Source organism: Pteropus vampyrus, unplaced genomic scaffold (genome assembly GCF_000151845.1).
Source record: "Pteropus vampyrus isolate Shadow unplaced genomic scaffold, Pvam_2.0 Scaffold7, whole genome shotgun sequence".
Classification (NCBI taxonomy): domain Eukaryota; kingdom Metazoa; phylum Chordata; class Mammalia; order Chiroptera; family Pteropodidae; genus Pteropus; species Pteropus vampyrus.
The window spans coordinates 1,832,817-1,837,745 of record NW_011888788.1 but is presented as its reverse complement, the minus strand read 5'-3'; the positions used below and the strand labels follow the sequence as shown (position 1 = coordinate 1,837,745).

The window sequence follows — 4,929 nt, the reverse complement described above, 5'->3', positions numbered from 1 at the left end:
AGGTCAAATGCACTGGGTGTGGTGACCAGTCGGACATGTAGGTAGAGAAAAGGGACTCATTCAGCAGACTCAGCAGGTGTCGAGTGCCTACTGTATGCTCAGTGGGCTCATGAGGTCTTCTGGGCGGTGAGAGGGCAGTGCCGAGCAAAACAGACACGAGTCCTGCCCCGTGGACTGCGGGGAGAAAGATGATGGGCACAGTGAAGAATAAGTCAAATAGTACGGGAGAAAGTGATGAGTGCTGTGAAAAACAGTAGAGCCACTTGAGGGGAATGAGGAACACAGGGTAAGAGGACATTGCAATTTTAAGTGGGAAGTCAGGGAGACATCATTTTGATTACCAGATTCTTCTTATAAAGGCACTCCTACCTTTAGCAGTGGGGTCGTGAGGAAGAAGCCGCATACGAAATCCAAGAGAGCGATGCCCTGAAAGCCACAGTGAGGTGACAGGTGTCCACAGGTTGGGGGCCCAAGTGAGGTGCGCTATGGGGCAAAGCAGTGGAGTGAAAAGCAGCTAGGGAAGAGGAGACAGCAGTCGTGGATGGAAAGGGTGGAGAGAATGAGGGCGAGCACGTGGGTGACGGATGGCTCAGGAGCTCCATGACACAAACAGGGACACTGGCCTTGGGTGGGAGGAGAGACTCCTATCTTACCAAGCAAGAAGAGAGGTGAAGGTTTGAGCGGGTCCCTAACTTCTTTGGCTTCTGTTTTCTCCGTGAAACAGGAAATGAGGTCAGCTGCTCTGGAAAAGGTGAAGGGGTGACTGCAAGGCTTGTAGAGAGGAGTCAGGGCTTAAAGGAGCTGGTGCAGGAATAGTAGGGAGCGGGCCGGGGATGGACGGTGAGATTGCTGGAAACACAGGACACTGAGCTGAGGTCAGGGACCGTAAGCATGTTCCGGGAGTGGGTGGACCCGGATGGAGAAGGACAACCCAAATCCAGAAGGACGTGGATGTGGGAGGATTGAGAATGGCTGAGGTGTGAGCGAGTAGGAGTCTCAGCTAAGCTGAGAAGGAGGCAGACAGAAGGAAACGATAGGAGAGAACCAAGGGGCTGGCAGAAGGTCAAAGTACAGATGAGAGAGGACAGGAGGCCGCAGTCAGCATGGAGATGGGTTCTACATAAAGAAACGAAATGCTCAGGCGTATGTTTTAAAAGGATCCCCCCGGCTATTGTGTGGAGAACAGGGTTCGAGGGCACAAGTACAGGAGCAGGAGCCCACGTGGAAGGGCACTGTAGGTAGATGATGATGGCAGCTGGGACCAGGTAGTAACAAGGGTTGGTACGAAGTGAGGAGTTTCTGGGACTTGGCGATGATGGGATGCGGGATGTGATAGAGAGCCGTCAGGATGCATCGAGCACCTACAATGTGCCAAGTGCGATGTGAGGAGCTTACCATTTAAGGAGAAGATAGACAAGAAACCAAGAGTTACCTGCAGGGTTCTTGGCACTTAGAAGTGAGTAGATGTGCTGGCAGAGAGGAGGGAGTACAACTAACACTGCTGGGTCAGGAGGGGGCGGTATGAGGAAGGCCTCCAGGAGGAGGTGCCACTGGAGCTGGCACTACCAGGTGGAGGCAAAGGAAGGGCATCCAGAATGATCATGTGCAAAAGCCCAAAGGCAAGACTGAGGAGCCCACTGTGGCCGGAGGGCAGCGAGAAGTCAGTGTGGCCACTTAGCTGATGCACATGAAGACAGAAGTAAGACTGCGGAGAGAAGTAGGAGCCGCAGGAGAAAGGAGAATGTGGGGGTGATGCTGAGCACCTGGATGGGGGGTGGGGCTGAGGGACGGCTTTCCATGAGAGCCTCTGGTTCTAATGACAGCTGCCAAGATGAGTAAGCACAGCTGGGCGAGAAAGGATGTGGGCAATGTGGGGAGTAGGAGAGGAAGCCAGCTCAGGGCAGAAAAGTGGGTGCCAGGGACTAAGGGAGAGTGGCTTTGTCTCAGAGCCCCCAGCTGCCCAATGAGGCTTTCCTGTATCTGTGCTACAGGGGCTGGCAAAGGTGTGTGCTGGGCAGCTGGAGAGGGATATGGAGGCAAGACGAGCAAGGCAGCTGGTCGACGAGTAGCCATTACTCAGTGGCTGGGGGAGGAGCAAGCCGGGAATGGCTGAGAAGGAGCTTGCCCACTGATGCCCCCACAGCATGGCAGCATTGCAGGGAGTGCCTAGTAGCCAAGTGCCCATCCTCAGGGGTCTCGGGGCAGTTCCCCATCTCCTCCATAACACACAAAGGGAGAGAAGTGCTCACTTGCAACCCCCTCCCCAGAGATCCTTGCAAGAGACCGTGGGCCAATGAAAGAATGATGGGGGGCGAGGGAGGCAGGGAGAGTGAGGCAGGGTTCAGGGAGGTGTAGGGAAGACCACAGTACTCTGGGAAGAGGTAGGTGTGAGGCTCAAAATTGCCATCTATGAAGGAAATAGGAAAAGTCTCTTGGGAGCTGCTATTTGGAAGCTGGAGCCCAAGGCACAGACGTCTGTATTTTCCAGGCAAGATGTCTGTGCAGTGGGCAGAGAGCAAGTGAAGCAAAGTTGTGACAGATGCTGTTGGTGCCTCACCCATCTCATTTAGACCTTCAGTGCACTAATGGGCTAACTTCCACCTGAGCACCTGGCTCTGTCACTTTGCCTAGGGGCTTTCTCTGCCCACCAAAATCCTGCTTGTCTACTCATGGGGCAGGCAGGAGGTGTGGAAAATTAATTAATGACTTATGGGAGTGGGCGTATAGATTCCCCACCTCCCTCGCCCCATTGAGGAAGTGGGGATAACTCTGAGGTTCCTGTTCTCCACTGTCTCACAGAGCTCCCAGGGGGATTAAGCCCCAGTCTCCCACAGTGATGACAACTCCATAACACACCTTTTATTGGCTTCCTTCTCTTTCCTGTCTCTCTTTCCCACTCCACTACTGGTATTTCATTTACCCCCCAAATTAACAACTTACATTTGAATCCTTGTCTCAGGGTCTGCTTCTGGGAGGGCCCAAAGTAAGACAGAAAATGTCGGCAGGACACAGTAAGAAAATTGGGGGGCCGAAAGGCTGCTTGAATCTCAGCTCTGTTGTGTGTAAGGAATTCCCAGCTGGCAGCAGGCTTCTGAACAGTTTCGTTGAGCATAAATTAGAATATTCATGTTTACAAAAAGGCCCAGGCCATACAATGTGCCATGTTGCCCACCAATCCGAATCAAACCCAGGCTGATCACAATGCCTTTTGGCTGGCTTCAGTCTTGTCGCTGAAAGCATAGTCCACTGATTTGTCATCCTGGGCTAAATATAAAAAATTGGGGCCTGAGTCAGAAAGTTATTTTCAGTACTCTGTCTTTGCAGCCATTGAGGGATGCTGTTCCGAGGGCCGCCTTCTTGGAGGCTGAGGTCAACCCTGGTGGCCCCCACATTCCAGGGACAACTGCCCAACTCCTCTCTCAGGGGATATTGTCTCCTCAACACACCCTGACTGATGCCCCAGCCTCCCCCACACCCACCAGGTCTCAGCTTCTGTTTCTGGCCACTCTCCAGAGCCGGGAAGTGGGCCTCTCCTCTCTCAAAAGCCACAGAAATAGGGAGAGGAGAGTAAATAGACAGCAGTATCTATTAAGAACCTGTAAAGTGCTAGACCCTGAAATTTATGAATCTTCACAAAATCCCTGCCAGAGAAATATTGTCTGTATTTCACAAAAAAGAAAAGCAAAACTTAGATGGCCAGCCAAATGACTCGTTCAGGGCTGTGTGACCAAGGTTTGAAAGGCCCGTGCCCAACGATGCTGTATGACCTTCCTCTTCCTCCACAGTGTCTCTTCGCTCCAGGGATTCTATGTATGGGGGGAGGTGGGTGATAAGTAAGGGCCCCCACATCAAAGAGGGGGTATGGTGCCTCTGCCCCCTCAGTAGGAGACCCCGCTTTTATTTCTTTCGGGGCAAGGGAAGAAAGAACATGTCCCGTGATTTGCCAAGAACCCCTACCCCTGGTCTGCTCAGGCTCTTGGGTGCCTGCATCTTTTACCCACGCTCCTGCCAGCTACCCTCTGCCTCTCCTGCTGCTGAGGATGAATGAGGCTGAGATGGCCTCTGCTTCCTAAATCATGCCTTTGCGTTTTGGCCCAGTGCTTTGGAGACATGACTCCTTTCCAGTCCATGGTGGAGATGCCAGGGGAAAGGTTTGTGGAGAGAAAGGTCTTCCTGGCACAGCTTAGACCCGTTGCTCCCCACCCCCACCTGCCTGGCACCGCTCCCTTGAAGCCATCCCAGATGCCTTCCCTGACCACTTCACTGCCCGCTGTCCTGCATTCTGACAGCCGTGGGCATTATGTTTATTGAGGCTTAATTCTAGGCCTTATCCCTCTCCTGCTTAAAAAATAGCCATGGCTCTTAACTGCCCACAGAATAAAAGCCAAACTTCCCAGCATTTAAGGCCCTTCACCATCTGTCCCAGTGAAGTTTGCTGGTATATCCTATTCAACATTCCCAGGCCCCACACGTTATTCTTCTTGCCCATCTGTCCCTTCCACTCCTAACACCCTCTGCCCCTCCTCATCCTGGTCGGCCCCTATCTACCCTCTGAGATCCCTAGAAGCCCCCCACCCCATGTGCCAAACACCAGCATCGCCCCACCTGTGTTCCCGTGGTGTTTGATTCACATTGCCAGCAAGGGAACAGGACAATGGTTGATGTGAGCCCAGCACAGTGCTTGGCATGGGGTGAGCCTTGCTCAACATTTACCAGGGATCCTTGTCTCTTTTTGTGCTAGGGATTACTTAGGATCCCTTCTCAGAGTCACACTTGCAAATGCACAAAATACAAAGGACTACAAATGAAACCGATTTCATTGAAACCCTGGTCAAATATTTTAAAACAAAATTCGTGATTTAGTAATAAACGTGCTTCTACATTAAGGCATGAAATAGCAAGATCTATTGTTGTGTTCTAATGACAGTC

General features: G+C 52.2%; 1 protein-coding gene across 1 annotated transcript in view; it reads left to right on the top strand.

Moving 5' to 3' along the window:
* Positions 1-4,929, top strand: part of ADRA1D (adrenoceptor alpha 1D) — a gene marked incomplete at its 5' end in the record, with an annotated part of 22,856 nt that overhangs the window by 16,643 nt on the left and 1,284 nt on the right. The window lies entirely within an intron of this gene.